Source organism: Coturnix japonica, unplaced genomic scaffold (genome assembly GCF_054131305.1).
Source record: "Coturnix japonica strain WE unplaced genomic scaffold, WE-NBRP24 Scf047, whole genome shotgun sequence".
Taxonomy (NCBI): Eukaryota; Metazoa; Chordata; class Aves; order Galliformes; family Phasianidae; genus Coturnix; species Coturnix japonica.
In genome coordinates, this window is record NW_028188950.1 from 1,707,438 (window position 1) to 1,725,886 (window position 18,449).

An 18,449-nucleotide genomic window follows, 5' to 3' on the forward strand; every position below is an offset into this window, starting at 1 on the left:
CGCCAGGACTTCATAACAGGGCATTGGCACTGGCACCACTGTCTGTGTCCCTGAACCTGAAGGCATTTGTGTCCAACAAACACAGTTGTGGAAAACATCGTAGTTTCAGAAAAAGAACTAAAAAATAAAAAAAAAAAGTCATCATATCACGCCAAAGATTCATATGTACAACTTAAAATTAAACAAGACTCATGAGAATTTCTCATGTTGAGAAGGGTTAACACATATTCATTGATTTTGATATCTGTTTTCAATTTTTTGTCTCAGTTTGACTGACATTAATGAACATCTTTTAAGCTTACGGCCTAAATACAAACAAATAAATAAATAATAGATAGATAGATAGATAGATAGATAGATAGATAGATAGATAGATAGATAGATAGATAGATAGATAGATAGATAAAAAGAGATCCATTTGCGTCTTGCACTTGGCCTGATGCCTCATTGACCTTCACAGTTCCCACCAGACTGTCATTGCCGGAGAGTATGAGATCCAGCAGAGAACAGGGACTTCCCACACAGTTTACAAGCACTGGCACACATCAGGAGCAGCCCAGGCACCTTGGGCATCACCCAGTGTCTGTGTGTGAGCAGCTGCCTCCCCGCTGAAGGACCAAGGACTCAGAGCAGGAGCTCACATGCAGGCAACTCCTTGTGCACTTCTGAACTGAACCAGAGGAATCCCAGCTCCTGTGGGTGTGTACGGAGCTGAATCCCATTTCAGCTCCAGGATTTCTGTCAAGGGATGAAACTCCTGCACTGCCTCAGCTGGATCACTGCCCTGCACAGGGAAAGTCCAAACCTCCCCGTCTTTGTCTAGGTGCTCTTTGTGCTTCATCAAACGAACTCTGATAGTACTCGCTATATGTCTCCAATCAGTCACTGACCACTGGACATGTGGAGGTTAATTGAGCGGATTTCAAAGCACAGTTATGACGCTGTTGTCTTTCAGGAGCTGTTGGCCATGAGGACCCAGGGACATGTCAGGGGAGATGAGTGGGAAGGATAAAAATGACATAATCTGCTGCTTGCTTGTCCTGGCACCTGGGACAAAGGGAGCTCATAAAACTGAGCAGTGCTGCAGAGAGACAGCTGTGCCCAGGAGCAGCTCTTGTGCACAGCACAGCCTGCAGGTGACAGAAGAAGAGGAGAGAAACTGGAGAGAGCTTACAGGATGTGTGTGGTGTGAGAGGGCTTCGGGCTCACTGCAGGAGGTTTGCTCACAGACCATGACAGGGTAAGTCTCAATGAAGACCATGCAGCTGCTTTTCATAGAGGGTTAACTTAATCTTGGTCATTCCATAGCACATCCATCTGCAGGTACTGCATGCTCCTTTACTGTGGAAAAAGCCTTTCGCTCCAGCTCAGGGTTACCATGCTGCAGTGTCAGAGCACAGCCCTGAGGGCTGCGTGTCCCAGCATGGCTGCAGGCCGTGCAGCTTGGGCTGCAGGCGGGTGCCCAGGGCTGTCCTGCAGAGCAGGGTCCCTGCTGTGCCCCAGGGGCTGTGTGCCGGGTATGGGACTCTGCCGCCTGCCAGGCTCAGCACTCAGCCTGCCCGGGGAGCTGCCCAGGGCGCTGCGGGGAGATGTGTGGGGGGAAGGAGCCCCCAGCATGTCTTGTGCTGCCACAGCTGCTTCCTGGGGCAGGGAGACTGCATCTCCACTGCACAATAGTATTTTTACGAAGGCCCTTGGCAAGAGGAGAGCGAAGGCAGGAGGTTTCCATTTCCTGTTCTGAGGCAAAAAGGATTGGAGTCAGAAATCTAAAAGGGGCTGTCAGATATCTGAGAATTTTTCATCAATCAATTGCTTGTTTTGTGAACAGTCACACATGATGTGCTCTCAGTCTACCCCTTCCCTAAGGATGGAACCAATTGTAATTATCTTCATTTTCTGCAGGCATGAATAATTCACTTATCATAAAAACAGGTAGCATTTTCTAACTGAAACTGAATGCCACAGAAGCTGGGGTAAAGGGCTCTAAGAGCACTTGGGGTAAAGATATGAGACATGAAACAGATGAAAATATCCAGGGAGAAGGCATTAGAAAATAAAAGGAAGGTTAGAGCTCCATATGCTGCTTCTGCTTAAGGAATGCTGAAATACATGAAATTAAATGCAAGTAATGGTGCTAAATGTACACAGTTGTAAGAGAATAAAAACATTTCATAGTATAGCAGGAAGAGTGTGTCTGAGAATGGTCTGGACTTGTCATTATCTTCTGCACTCTGAACAGGACTCCAAGCCCAACAACAGCAGATGCCCAACAGCAGCTCCATCAGTGAGTTCCTCCTGCTGCTGTTGGCAGACACGCGGCAGCTGCAGCTCCTGCACTTCTGGCTCTTCCTGGGCATCTACCTGGCTGCCCTCCTGGGCAATGGACTCATCAGCACAGCCGTAGCCTGCGACCGCCGCCTGCACACCCCCATGTACTTCTTCCTCCTCAACCTGGCTCTCCTTGACCTGGGCTGCATCTCCACCACTCTCCCCAAAGCCATGGCCAACGCCCTCTGGGACACCAGGGCCATCTCCTACACAGGATGTGCTGCACAGCTCTTTTTCTTTGTCTTCTTCCTCTCAGCAGAGTATTCCCTTCTCACCATCATGTCCTATGACCGCTACGTTGCCATCTGCAAGCCCCTGCACTACGGGACCTTGATTGACAGCAGAGCTTGTGCCACCATGGCAGCAGCTGCCTGGGGCACTGGGGTTCTCTATTCCCTGCTGCACACTGCCAGTACATTTTCACTGCCTCTCTGCCATGGGAATGTTGTGAATCAGTTTTTCTGTGAAATCCCCCAGATCCTCAAGCTCTCCTGCTCAGGATCAAATCTCATGGAAGTTGTGTTTCTCATTTTTAGTGCCAGTTTAGTCTTTGGATGCTTTGTTTTCATAGTGGTGTCCTATGTGCAGATCTTCATGGCTGTGCTGCGGATGCCCTCTGAGCAGGGACGGCACAAAGCCTTCTCCACGTGCCTCCCTCACCTGGCTGTGGTCTCCTTATTTGTCAGCACTGGCATTTTTTCCTACCTGAAGCCCCCCTCCATCTCCTCCCCATCCATGGACCTGGTGGTGGCACTTTTGTACTCAGTAGTGCCTTCATCACTGAACCCTATGATCTACAGTATGAGGAACAGAGAGATCAAGCAGGCTCTCTGGAAGGTGTTGCAATAAGCACTATTCCAGCTTCAATAATGTGCACATCTTCCTCACATAGTTCCCAGTGATGGTTCTTTATGTTTTATTGATACATCATTGTTTGATTGTGAATGGTACAGCAATCTGTAGGAAAAAATTTTGCAAATTATTTCACTTCTTTCCTACCCACTTTCTTTTTTCTCACTCCAAGAGCTCATGTAAACAGATCTCCTGAATAGGTAAAAAGATACCTAAAAAGCTTTCAAAATTTACTATTCCTTAGCCCTTCTCTCTTGCTACCTTGTTTGGGTCTTAGGGAGGTACAGCCGCAGACAGCAGAACATAGTGCTCTTTTAAATCCTGCTCTATTTACACTACCACAATGCTCTGAAGTCCTCTCATTTGTGCAGGCCTGAAGGTCCTATGTATCTCAAAACAGTCCAGTTGTCTCTACAGCAGCACTCCGGGGCTGCAGTCAGTAGCCAGCAATATGAACGACTGTGTCAGAGCTGGTCTCCTTGCTGGTACTGCCATAACAACAGGGCCCCTTCAGAGAAGGACCAGAGAACTGGAGGCCTCTTCCAATGCTGGTGTAAGGAATATATTTCAGGAGCTGCTCCCTGAGAATGCTTCGAGATGTTTTGGTGCTCTTTACTGCGTGACTAGGTCAGATTGAAGAGTCCCATGGAGATCTGTAAGGGACTCAGGGCAGTGCTGTGGTTTAAAGTTTATGGGTTGAGATAAAGAGAAAATGATAATAATTATGACAAATGTATTTATATATACATAATATATTTAGAATATTTTCTCATATATACAACATATGAATTAGCAAACATATATGCACAGATAATAATACGTATGCAAAGCTGTTTGCAAGTCCAGGACTTGTTGCAGGGGTTTTAACAGCCACAAGGTTCACTGTAGGAGCTTAAGCAGCTGTCGGGGTATTGCAGGAACTGGAACAAGTGCAGAGCTCATTGCCAAAGCTGCAATCACCACAGGACCTGTGACTGAATTGGAGCAGCCATTGGGCTCTTTGGAGGGGTTAGAGTGACCACAGGGCTGAACCTCCTGGCACAGTTCACCTCCCTTTGGAGGAATTTGTTTCATTTCCTTATCACAATACTTGGAACAGCTACAGGACCTGTAGCAGGAGTGACTGCAGAGCTCATTATGAGGGGTGGAGTGACAGCGGGAGCTGTCCAGAGCATGGAGCAACTGCAGAACATGTAGCAAAAACATGCATCTACTGCCTATGAATATGTAGATGAGTTCCTGTAGATTTGTTGAATATGTATGAGCTTGGTTTTGAAATATATAATGATTCTGCATGCTTGTGTGCAAGACAGGAGGAGTGATTCCCCTTTGTACCCTGCTCTGAATAAACACATCCCTGCTTTATAACCTAACTCTGGGTTTCAGAGTTTGATTCCACAAGTCAGTTTGGTGACCCAGATGGGACCTGCTCTGTTCGGCTGCTGGACCAGCTGAGAGGGAGAACACTTTCAGCTCACCCCAAGATTTCTCTGCCCAACTGGAACGAAAGCAGTGTGCAAACTGCAGTGGGACACTGGTGGAGAAATCCTACCAAGCTAAGTGAGAGGGAACCTTCTCTGATTTCAAAGTTTACCCTAGCAGATCCACTGGTGAAATTGTAGCTAGGGAAGCAGGATAAGGTGGTTTATTTCCTGGTGGATATGGGTGCTTCTTACTATGCATAAATGGCTTTTTAACAGCAGCAGAAACTATTGCCCCAAAGTGAAAAGTCTTGCTTTCTTAAGAATTTACAATTTATTCTAGGTAGACAGGTAGGAATACACAAAGGTTTGTAGATGCCACATTCACCAAAGCCTTTGCTAGGGCAAGAATTACTAGAAAAAATGGAAGTTGAAATAAAGTCTAAAGGAAAACTGGAGTCTGAAGTAAAAGAAGAACAGTTAATAGAACTGCTTAGTTTTGCACTGATCACTACCCCTGCAGGGACTGGGATTTCAGATGAAGTAAGTGATCATGTTCACCCTGGGGTGTTTGTTGTGCAAACTCAAGGAAGGGCTAAGGCTGCAGCACCAATGGCATTCAGAATAAAGCAGGGAGCTCAGCCAGTTTGGATTAAACAGTTCTTCCTCATATTCAAAGACAGGAAAGAAATCCAGCCAATAATTGATCATTTTCAGAAACTCTGGATGTTTGTGGAGTGAGTCAAAAATACAACTCACCCATCCTCATGATTAGAAAAATGTACAGGAACTACCAGATACTACAAGATTCAAGGGTTATCAACAGAATTGTGGAGGATTTATATCCATTGGTAGCATATCCCTATACACCGCTTACTAAATCATCAGGGGGATTGGCATGGTCCCTCTTGTACCATCCCATGGCACCCAGACTGTGTTGCTGCAAGGGTTGGACTGAGGCACCAGCTCTGTCAGCCTCATCTCAAGTTTGTTGTATGACAGCAGCGTCTCCCGGTGGTGGGTGATGAGGTCGTAGAGGCTGTCAAATTCTCAGCTGTCAGTCAGAAAGAAACTGGATGCTGGTGTCCTGCCGCCTGTGGATGTGACAATGCTGCACTTTCCTATTACGCCAGATGGACAGAATGCATTCCTCAATGAGTTTTTAGTTCTTCCTGACAAGAAAGGAGACATCAGGTGCCCCCATCTCAGCGCAGTACTCTGTCAGCAGCCACTCAGCAATGTGCCGCCCACCACACCCTGCTCCCAGCCTGCCATGGAACCATTCCCATCGGAGATGCAGCTCTATGTTCAAGCTCACCTCCTTTTGCACAGCTCATCTCCCCCAGACATCTCCCCCTGTTGTCCTGACCAGTACAATATAGAGTGGGTTCCATGCACAAGTGATGGGGTCTTAAACCATTTGGCAATCCACCTTCTGCTCATCTGCCAGCATTTGTCTCCTGTATCAGGAGAAAACCGCTTAGGGAAACAGAGCCTGTAAATCGCTATCTTTACTGCTCTCTCCAATGCCTGAGGTGGATGCCAAAACCCCTCCTGCATTCCCCATGGCCTCGGGTAACCATACAGTTTGCCTCTCAAGACAGGGTGTAAGAGCTACCAGGCATACAGGGAATTTCTCCCTATGCAGTGAGACCTTGAATGTCATGGAAGATTCAGCAGAAAACTATTTGAGATTGGGAATCTGTAGAGCAGATCTCTGGTGCTGTTGCGGCATGTGGGAAGATCTTACAGTCCACTCTCCCATCTTACTGGGGAGGTACATGTGTGCTTGCTCAACGAGCTCTACCATTCACCCTGGCATTCACGAAGGGGATGTCACACACCCCCAGAAGGAACAAAAGGAGCTTAGGGTTCTCATTTGATAATGCTGTATATAGATATAGATTTGATGGGAATGCTCAGAGGTTTCTCTGATAAATTTAAGGCAAGAAATCCAATTGCTGCAGGGTTTGAATCACTGTTCTGGTGGGTGACAATTAACAACAATGTGGACTGGATTAACTACATCTCTTAAAACAACAGAAGAGAGAATCTGGTCTACAGGCAATATGGGAACATACTAAACTACTTCATCAAGTATCGATAGATGATACTTTATTTGGATTTACCAAATTGTGTGAAAAACTCACTGCTTGGCTACCACAGTTTGCATGGCTGAAGCAGCTCTTTGTTGCTTTGTATTACTGCAGTCATCTTGCTTGTTTTAATGTACGTTGAAATGAGGTGTGCATTACGGCAGTGTAAAACCAGTGGGAATAGCTGTGAAGAATAGAAAAAGCACAAGCTAAGACAGAAAGTGGAGAGCGGAAGTTATTTGAAATCTTCCCTTTCCCAGAATGTAGCAATCTAGCAAAAGTATTTGCAAAGTCTAAGAAAAGGGGGATTGAGTTTGAACAAGGGGACAATCTAAGGTTCAACTATTGCAGAGGGGCTTGGGTAAGCAGGATGTCAGATCAGATAAGAAAAGAATATTTTGAAACTCCATTGTCAGCGTTATGGGGAACACTGGGCAAGGGACCAGCTGGAAACTGTTGCAGGCTGAAGTCACCACACAATTTGATGAATAGCTGTGCGCTTCCTGCTGGATTGTGGGTTTCTGAGAACATCCGACCCCAACAGCTCCAGAAATGTCTCACAAGAAGGAGGACAGACAGAGTAACTGCACGTCCTTTATTCTTTTAAGGTTCACAGAGAGCCTGGTTCATTATGCACAGTGTATTTGGGCTACAATACAAAGGTAAAGGCTGAATAAGAATTGGTTTTAATAATGAGGTTTTAGTGAAAAACATTACAGTATTTAAAAACATCATAATAAGCAGAATAAATTACACATACTAAGTGGCATGAAACAAACAAACAATGAGAGAGAGAGCGATTCTGTAAAAAGCTGCATTACAAGTCATAAATTCCAAAAGACAGGCAATTCACTGCATATGAAAAACATCTGGTAATCACTTTCCTCACAGCATCCTTGACCTCCCTGTTCCTCATGCTGTAGATGAGGGTGTTTACTGCTGGTGGCACAGATGAGTACAGAACTGCCACCATCAGGTCCATGGATGGAGAGGAGACAGAGGGTGGCTTCAGGTAGGCATAAAACCCAGTGATGGTAAGTAGGGAGACCACAGCCAGGTGAGGGAGGCACGTGGAGAAGGCTTTGTGCCTTCCCTGCTCAGAGGGCATCTGCAGCACGGCCATGAAGATTTGCACATAGGACACAAATATGAAAACAAAGCACCCAAAAACTAAACCGATACTAAAATTGAGGAACACAACTTCCCTGAGATTTGATTCTGAGCAGGAAAGCTTGAGGATCTGGGGGATTTCACAGAAAAATTGGTTGACAAAATTCCCTTGGCAGAGAGGCAGTGAAAACGTACTGGCAGTGTGCAGCAGGGAAAAGAGAACCCCAGTGCCCCATGCAGCTGCTGCCACGGTGGCACAAGCTCTGCTGTCCATCAAGGTCCCGTAGTGCAGGGGCTTGCATATGGCAACGTAGCGGTCATAGGACATGATGGTGAGAAGGGAATACTCTGCTTAGAGGAAGAAGGAGAAGAAAAATAGCTGTGCAGCACATCCTGTGTAGGAGATGGCTCTGGTGTCCCAGAGGGTGTTGGCCATGGCTTTGGGGAGAGTGGTGGAGATGCAGCCCAGGTCGAGGAGGGCCAGGTTGAGGAGGAAGAAGTACATGGGGGTGTGCAGGCGGCGGTCGCAGGCTACGGCTGTGCTGATGAGGCCGTTGCCCAGGAGGGCAGCCAGGTAGATGCCCAGGAAGAGCCAGAAGTGCAGGAGCTGCAGCTGCCGTGTGTCTGCCAACGGCAGCAGGAGGAAGTCGCTGATGGAGCTGCTGTTGGACATCTGTTGTTGTTGGGCTTTGAGTCCTGCTCAGAGTGCAGAAGGTAATGACAAGTCCAGACAATTCTCAGACACACTCCTCCTGCTGTACTGTGAAATGTTTTCATTTACCTTTGGGTAATTTTCATTTAACTCCATAACTTGAATTTATATTCATGAGCTTCACCATCCCTAAAGAAATAGAAGATTAAGGAGCTCTTACTTTTTCTCATTTCATAATCATATCCCAGACTCCTGAATATTTTCCTCTTGGTAACTCTTTACATGTCTCATATCTTCACTCCAACTGTTCTTAGTGCCCCCAACCCCAGCCTCTTTGCACTTCAATATGTTTTAGTCAAATATGCCTGTTTGCAGGATAAGTGCACTATTCAAGTCTGCAGAAAACAAGAAAAACATGAACTGATTCTTTCCTTTTAGAAACGAGAGGCTGAAAGCACAACCTGTGTGGCTGTTCACAAAACAAGCAATTGATTAAAGAAATATTTGGGAGTAACATAGCTGTGTTTTAAATTTTACAGCCTCTATTAGATTTCCACCTCCAGTCCTTTCTGCCTTAGCTCAGACCAAGATATGGAAAATCCCTTCCTTGGCTCTCCTCTTGCAAAGGGCCTTCACAAACATTCAGTTGTGCAGTGGAGCTGTGATCCCCTGCCCCAGGCAGCAGCTGTGGCAGCACAAGCCCTGCCGGGGGGCTCCTTCCCCCCACACATCTCCCCGCAGCGCCCTGGGCAGCTCCCCGGGCAGGCTGAGTGCAGACACTCAGGGCTGTGCTCTGACACTGCAGCATGGAAGCCCTCGGGTGGAGCAGAAGGCTTTTTCCACAGTAAAGAAACATGCAGTGCCTGCAGCAAGATCTTCTATGGGATGTCCCTGGTTTGGTTAACCCTCTATGAAAAGCAGCTGCATGGTCAGCAGTGAGACTTACCTTTTCATGGTCTGTGAGCAATGTTCCTGCTGTGTGCTCACAGCCTGCTCACACCGTACACATCCTGTAAGCTCTCTCCCCTTTCTCTCCTCTCCTTCTGTCAGCTGCAGGCTGTGCTGTGCACCAGAGCTGCTCCTGGGCACAACTGTCTGTCTGCAGCACTGCCCACTTGTATGAGCTCCCTGTGTCCCAGGAGCCCGGCCCAGCTCAGCAGCAGAGGATGTCATACTTTATCCTTCCCACTCGTCTCCCCTGAGATGTCCCTGTGTCCTCTTGGCCAACAGATCCTGAAAAACAACAGCATCACGATTGTACTTTGAAATCTGATGAATTAAACACCAGATGTACAGTGGTCAGTGACTGATTCCAGACCTGATAACTGAGATCCTGTGATGAAACAAAATGGGCATACAGGCAAGGACAGAGAGAGGTGGACTTCCCCTGTGCAGGGCAGTGATTTAACTGAGGCAGTGCAGGAGTCTCATCCCTAATGGGAAACCCTGGGGCTGAAATGGGATTCAACTCCCCATGGACACACAGTATCATTAGGATTCCTCTGGTTCAGCTCCGATGTACACAAGGAGTTGCCTGCATGTGAGCTCCTGCTCTGAGTCCTCAGTCCTTCAGCAGGGAGGCAGTTGCTCACACACAGACACTGGGTGATGCCCAAGGTGCCTGGGCTGCTCCTGGATGTGTTCCAGTGCTTATAAACTGTGTGGGAAATCCCTGAGACAGACACCTCCTTCCTGGGCATCAGCTGCGGGGCAGAGAGGGAACAGAGGTATTATTGACCATCCTGAATGACAACAGACCCCAGCGTTTAGGGAACTTCATGGTGCCTTTGTCTCCAACTCCACTGAGAATGCAGAGTTACACAGCTGACTAAATGGATGAGCTCACAAAAGAAGAGCCAGATCTTTCTCTGTTCTCCATCTGCGGCATATTCTGGAGCTCAAGGGAATACAAAGATAACATACATCTTTATTCTTCAACAGATATAACCTCAGTTTTCAGTAGGCTCTCAAGTGAATGGCTTCAGAAGCAGCCTAGTGTCTCTGGGCTCTCCCACACATTCACATGCAACTGTAAATGCAGCACAGGGCCTTCAGGAAAGCCATGCCCATGGTGTATCTGTGCTGCTGTGTCAACTCCAAGACCCACAATGGATCTAATGTCTGTGTGCCACCTTCTTCACAGTAATACCATAGATGAGCTATCCAGTCAGGCTCTGTCCAGTGATGCTTTCCAATGAGTATGTTTACTTCTATATTTTTGCACTAATGAGAACAACAAGACTTGAGGAGCTAGAAATCTTTGTAGAGTTACATGCCTCCTGAGCTCTTGTTTGGACCACAGTGGCACAGTTGAATGGCTTCTACAACTGCACTGTAGCACAAGGGGTATACAGATTCTTTATGATGGGTTGGCGAGGAGACAAGGAAGGGCGACTGTCCTCTGTGAGAGTGCACAGAGCTCTGCCTGGGGATGGAAGAGCAGCCATGTCAGAGCTAATGGAAATGGCCAACAGAGGAGACCAACAGTGTCTGTTCCTGTCTTCCTGATCAGGGAGAGCAAGTAGAAAGTGCCCTCTGCAAACACATGGGAGTACTCATGTTGTCAGGCCATTGTCCTATTTGGGAGCCTTTTTCACTCCATTATCTGCAGCAGGGACAGCACAGCAGGGCATGTGCCGTCCAGCAGATCCATGGAGAGCACAGATGGCAGCTTCTTGACCAAGCCATGGAGGAACCAAAGAGGAGAGGTGCTCTGCTGGATCTCATACTCTCTGGCAATGAAGGTCTAGTGAAAATTGTGAAGGTGAGAGGGGCATCAGGCCACGTGCAAAAGACAAATTGATCTAATTTTATTTATTTGTTTGTTTGTTTGTTTGTTTGTTTTGAGGCTGTAAGCTTTAAAGATGAACATATATGTCAATAAAACTGAAACAAAGAATCGAAGACAAAGAAATCAATGAAAATGTGTTAAGCCTTTTTATCATCAGAAATTCTCATGAGTCTTGATCCATTTTTAGTTGTAAATATGAGAATTTGTAGGGATTTTGTGTCTTTTTTTTTCTTTGTTTTTTTTTTTTTTTTTTCTTTCCTATAATTCAAATGCCTTCGGGTACAGAGACACAGACAGTGGTGCCATTGCCATTGCCCTGCGACTAAAGCCTGGTGTCTGCCGCTGCTCTTCCCTGCTGCCTATTTGATGTCCCTCATTTTTCAGGTGTCTGGAGCTGTCCTGAATAAATGGCCGTGGTTAAGGGCATGTTTTCAGCAGACCATTTGGACTCACGCTCCTCCCACTGCCTGCCATATTTCCCCATCCTTGTTCAGTCAGATACCTCCCAATTATCTGTCTGATTTCTGACTTTCAAGGAGATTACTTGAATTTGCTCTGTCTCTCCAAAGTCTGATTGACTGTGTTGTCAAATCCTTCACCATAATTCTATCTATCCCTTCCTATCTTTTCTTTTTCTCTTTCTTTCTCTCTTTCTCTATTTTTCCCTTTCTTTTTCTTTTTCCTTTTCTTTTTCTCTTTCTCTTTCTTTTTCCTTTTCCTCTTCCTTTCTCTTTTTCTTTTTTTCTGTTTCTTTTACTTTTTTTATTTTTCTTTATCTTCTTTTTTCTTTTCCTTCTTTTACTTCTTTTTCTCATTGTCTTTCTTTTTAATTTTTTTAAAGCACAATGTCTAAAAGATGTTCATTAATGTCAGTAAAAGTTAAAAATATGAGTTGAAGACAAAGATATAAATAAATGAGAATGTGTTAAGCATTCTCAATGTGTGAAATACTCACAAGTCCTGTTCAGTTTTAAGTTGATACCTCTCAACTACCTGGCTGATCTACCCCAGGGAGATTACTGGAATTTGCTCCATCTCCCAGAGTCTGATGGCCTCTGTTGTCAACTCCTTCACTGTGATTCAATCTATCCTATGCTACCTCAGTCTAAATCATTTCTTTTAAAAATATTCCATATGAAAGACAAACTTCAATAGATGCAGCTTGAACATGGCATGCAGTTGATCAATGTGTTTTACTGTTCATTCAATTGCATCACCTTTCCTTCCGTTTGCTGGCCAGATAAAAAAGAGAAATCTTTAATTTTCCATGTGTAGCTGGTTCTCTGAGGAAAGCCAGTGGGAGTTGGTGCAAAGCAGTTTTAACACTGAGCGGATGAATGCAGAGGAGAAGAGTGATGTGAAGAAAAGTGATGCAAGTCCCATAGGTCCAATGTGAGCAGAAATTGGGTGGGGAGGTTGAGAAGGACCTTTGTCAACACAGTAACAGTACAGAACTCATTGGGACATCCTGGATTGGTATCAGTTGCACAGTGCTGCTTTAAACCCAGCTATAAATAAAGAGAAAATAAATTTATAATGGATTATTTCTCTTTAAGCTCTCTCCAGATATCCCTCCTTTTTGCTGAACAAGTTCTGATAACCTGAAGAAGATAACAAGATGGCATAAGGCACAGGAGATTCTTTAGGTTATAATGGTCCCAGGGTGCATTTGATGCTGAGTTCATCAGCCTCCAGTGCAGAGAGAAGTTTGCACAAAGTGCTCAACAAGACAAAGTCAGAAGTAACAGTGAAGTTTCTTGGAGTATTAATGGGCCCACTGAGGAACATTACCAAGTAAGCTTCCCAAGGGACTTGTTAGAGAAGATAACTGAAAGCCATGACTACAGGCAGGCAAAGGCACTGGCATGCTAAGAAACCTCTCCTTTGCCTTACGAAGCAGACAGGTCTGATTGCAAGACCAGTGGTAGAGAGATCCTGTCTCTCATGTTGGCTCCGGGCATTTCCTGGGGCAATGGGTTGGAATTTTGTATGATGTTAAATGAAAGACATGGGGACAGAAGATCCCAGGCTCTACATGTGGTGCAAGGACGCTGTGAGGTTCATGTCCCATATGAGACCTATGTTTCATTGCAGGATGTGAGAAGGGATGTGAGAAGGGCTCAGTGTGAACAAGCAGTCAATCCCTGTGAAACTGAACTTCAGATCTCTCAGTTCCAGTGCCCTCCTTTGCACATTCTCCCAGAGTTTGAAGTCCTTTATGTTCTGCGGTGCCCAGAAGTGCACCTAGTGCTGCTAGTGAGGCAGTAGCAATGCAGAGCAGAGAGGGACGATCCTTTCCCTCACCCAGCTGGCAATAAGTTGCTTCATGCACTCCAGGGGACTGTTGGCTTTCCTGGCTGCCTTGTCACACTGCTGACTCACATTCATTGTGATGCTGACCAGCACCCCAATCCTTTCCAGTCAGACTCCTCTCCAGTGTCCCACATCCAGTCAGTGTGTATGTCCAGGGTTGCCCCTACCCAGGTGCACAATCAGGCACTTGTTCTTGTTATACTTTATGCACTTGGTGCTTAGTACCAACTGGTACCCACTTCTCTGACTTGTCCACATCTCTCTGCAAGTCCTCTCCACCCTCAGTGGAGGCAACAGCACCTCCTCATCTGGTCTCATCAGCAAACTTGCTCAGAACATCTTCTAGTCCTGCATTCAAGTCATCTGCATAAACATGAAAGGAAAGTCGCCCCAAAATGGAACCCTGGGGACCCCAACAGTGACCATCTACCAGCCTGATGGAACCCACTGACTATAATCCATTGGGACTGACCTACTGGCCAACTGCTCACCCACCACATTGTGTTTCTGTCTAGCCGTATGCAGAACATTCTGTCCAGAAGGTTGTTGTGAGAAACAGTGTCAAAATCTCCACTGAAATCCTCAAGGATTACATCAACTGGCTTCCCTTGGTCAACTAAACGGATAACTGTGTCACAGAATGAGCTTAAATTAAACAGGACCTTCGCCTCACAAACTTGTGTTGGCTGCGACCAATGACAGAATTGTCCTTCAGCTGTTTTTCCATAACTCCCACCATCATTTTCTCCATAATTTTACCAGGCTCTGGACTGACAGGTCCATAATTGCCCATGTCGTCTTTCTTGCTCTTCCTTACAACGAGACAACATTTTCCAGCTTCCTGTCAGCTGGCATGACCCTAGACTTCTTTAGATGCAATTGAAATGAGAGCCCAGAGCACACTAAGGTGTCATCATTGAAAGAAAGTAGATGTGCCATAGCTTTGCAATGCCTTGAACTCCAGAGTATGCCACAAATGGAGCAGAGGGGAAGATTTGCCTCTTCTGTAGTGAACTCATTCATTTGGTAAGCAGAATTAACACTACCTGATACATGGGGACTGTGTCTCTGCTCTGCTCTGCTCAGCTCACAGGGCAGCGGTGCAGGGTGTTGCTCTCATGTCAGTGCAGGTAAACTCACTTTAATCCTTTTTCCTCTGTAAATGCTTCCTCTATTTCTATGCTCAGATACACTTTTACATTCCCTCAAGTACACTTCCATATATCATTAACAATTACACTTTCTTATACCATCAAAACAGTTTGTCAAACAGTACAGTTCTTCAGTTCACATAAACTCCCTTAATACAGTCTGTATTCTTCAGTTACAAACACTGTGCCACAGAACCAGCACTGACTGAACCACCTCCCTCACACACTTCCTCACAAGCAGTACACAGTATTACATAAATGGGTTGACATTCATTGGTCGGGTGGAATGTACACCTCTCCTCAGGACAATCTTACTAATCTACAGAGTACAAACTCCCGTCTTCTTACATACAAGCAGAAAGTACTTATGAGTGGACACACAACACAGTCTTTCACTTTGTCCGTGTCTGGCCATTTCCCTCACAGGAGGAAGGAAACATGGATCGGGACTCGGCACTCACCCTGCAGCTGTTCTGTGTCTCACTCACACCACACTCACTCTGACATTTAGATCAAAAACCATGGTTTATTCATACTACACAATGCTGACAACGTTTTCTAGCTGGAATCTTAATAACACTCATACTCTGGTCGACCAGTTGCAAACGTTAATGTTTTTCCCAGAGTCGGCTTGACACACGGTACCAAACACTTAAAGCAGATGATAATATTGAACATACAACCTATAAGCCCCATGATTACACCTTGGAGAACCCAGGCTACCATTTGACAGGCTATCCACTATATCCCATACCCGTAGGAGAGACCAACCTAGGTCCCTCCTATTGCCAACCACCTAGGAGAGAGTATTTGTTCTTGTTTCCATTCATATGACATACAGTTCCCAATCATAGGAACTCACTCAAGGAGTCTTCCTACCCCAGCTGGCAACCAAAGCCATGAGCTCACCTCCCTGGGAGCAGCACGTATGGCTGTAAACTGTGTAGGATGTCTCCTCAAGACATATGGGCTCCACTTACCATACACATACCTGGTCCACCTGTGGGTGGTCCTTGTCTGTCCCTGCAGTGATCAGGTGAGGAAGGGAGTCCTTCAGAGAAATCTCAGGGTGCGCCAAAAGTGTCTCCCTCTCAGCTGGTCCTGCAGCAAACAGAGCTGGTCCCACCTGGGCCGCCAAATTGACTACAGGAATTGAACTCTATAACCTCTATAACTGATACAGTCTCCCATGACATACTTATACCAGAGTTGAGGAAGTATGGGATAGGTGAGTGGACAGTGAAGTGGGTCGAGAATTAGCTGACTGGCAGAGTGCAGAGGGTTGTCGTTGGCGGTGCAGTGTCTGGCTGCAGGGCTGTAACTAGCAGCGTCCCCCAGGGGTCTGTGCTGGGTCCGGTCTTGATCAACATCTTCATCAATGACCACCCTCAGCAAGTTTGCTGAAGACACGAAGTTGGGAGGATTGGCTGACACACCTGAAGGCTGTGCTGCCATTCAGCAAGACCTGGACAGGCTGGAGAGCTGGGCAGTAAGAAACCAGATGAGGTTTAACAAAAGCAAGTGTAGAGTCTTGCACCTGGGTAGAAATAATTGCATGCACCAGTACAGGCTGGGGGAAGAGCTGCTGGAGAGGAGCTCTGCTGAGAGGGACCTGGGCGTCCTGGTGGACGACAGATTGACCATGAGCCAGCAGTGTGCCCTTGTAGCCAAAAAAGCCAATGGCATCCTGGGGTGTATTAAAAAGAGCGTGTCCAGCAGGTCGAAAGAGGTGATCCTCCCCCTCTACTCTGCCCTGGTGAGGCCTCATCTGGAATATTGTGTCCAGTTCTGGGCTCCCCAGTACAAAAAAGACAGGGATCTCTTGGAAAGAGTCCAGCGGAGGGTCACAAAGATGGTGAAGGGCCTGGAGCATCTCCCCTATGAGGAGAGACTGAGGGAACTGGGTCTGTTTAGCCTTGAAAAAAGAAGGCTGAGAGGGGACTTGATCCAGGCTTATAAATACCTGAAGTGTGGGAGCCATAGTGGTGAGTCTGGTCTCTTTTCAGTAGTGCGTGGGGACAGGACTAAGAGTAACGGGCTGAAACTTCAGCATAGGAAGTTCCGCATTAATGTGTGCAAGAACTTCTTTACAGTGAGGTTGACAGAGCACTGGAACAGGCTGCCTAGGGTGGTTGTGGAATCTCCTTCTCTGGAGATATTCAAGACCTGCCTGGATGCCGAGCTGTGCGACGTGGTGTAGGGAACCTGCTTTAGCAGGGGGGTTGGACTCAATGGTCTCTGGAGGTCCCTTCCAACCCCTACAATTCTGTGATTCTGTGAATATCATGGGGTGGTTTGGATGGGGAAAGACTACCCCTTTGAATGACCTTTTGTCAGGGCATGTCCTGGGATTCCTAGGATCCTCAAAATGCAGCACTGCTTCTGTCACTGAAAAATGGGGCCCTGTGTGGGACGGAGGGAGGGTCCATGAGTCCCTGGCCCACCTGACTGAGTATTTCCATGGTCTTAGCAAAGACATACTTACAACTTGAGAATGAGAGTTAGCTGTGTTCATGGTGGCATGGCCACTGCTGATGGCCTTGAACTGTCTGAACATAACTGAAGAGGCTCAGGCTGATGCAAATCAGCTATTGAATGACAGTGTTGAAAAACTGGAAAGACAGGTGGCAGTTTTGATGGGGAAAAAACCTAATTCAATCATTCTTCTATGGAAGATCAGGAACATCTCTCTGGAAGACCATGGGGACCCTGTACAAGGGAATCTGTATAAAATGGACTCTGTAAATGAAGGCACTAAAAGGTCAGATTTTGAGGTTCCATTTGGACTAGATCTATTTGAGATCTGACTGATTGTAACCCTAAAATGAAAAAAAAAAAATGCAGGATAGGTTGGTGGGAGTGCCCTGACCAGTGTCCAACCCCCCAAACCCTGCTGCCCATAATACAGCAGCTGAACTGATGGATATAGTACAGTGGTTTAGACAGAAACCAAGAGAGCATGCCAGCAAAGCTGCTCAGGTTATGGGACATGGAGGCAGAAAGCGCTGTGGTGAATGGACTGGAAATTTCAAAACTGACATCCATTACTACTCACCCTGCCTTCAGGCAAAGACTGTATGCTCAGTCCAACATAATGAGGATAATTGTGTGTCATATAACATGGCCAAATAAGAATGACATACCATTAAATATCAGCCTGTGGTCCTCTATGGAGGACTAACAAAATTATATTAGAGAATTAGGCATGAAAGAGGCAATCTATGAAGATGATTTTGAGAGCCCAGTCAATAAATTTTTCATCAGGAACGAGGGATCTCATCCTACAGCCATCACCTTTACATCAGGATGGGTCTATATTATCCATACTGAACCCCCCAGTGGCCCTCAGATGCTGTAATACAACAGGCTGCCCAATTGATGGGGAGACAAGAGTGCCTGTGGCCAGATGCAGGCTCTGAATGGTGATAACTCCTCAAGGAGTTAGGAGAAATCTGTGCCTGTTGCGTGTTCGAGTGCATGCGCAATGCCATGTGGAGGGCTTATCACAATAAAGATTGGCGGATTTGCTGCGTAGACCGGTCAGAACTCAGATCTGCGTTGTGCTTCTTGCGGCACCAAACGCCCAACAGTGGCAGTTCCGTGTATTGGCCAGCAGGTGGCAGCAGAGACCACGGAAAGAACGTCTGCGGGACAGACCCTGGGGATCCGTTCTTTTGATTATAGGGGAAGAACACAAAGATGGAAGAGGAGGGAAGGGGGAAAAAAAAAAAAAAA

The 18,449-nt window shown here is 46.3% G+C and overlaps 1 pseudogene; it reads left to right on the forward strand.

The window, feature by feature from the left end:
* The first annotated feature begins 2,256 nt into the window (after positions 1 to 2,256).
* LOC146752299 (olfactory receptor 14C36-like) lies at positions 2,257 to 3,220 on the forward strand (annotated as a pseudogene).
* Positions 3,221 to 18,449: the final 15,229 nt, after the last annotated feature.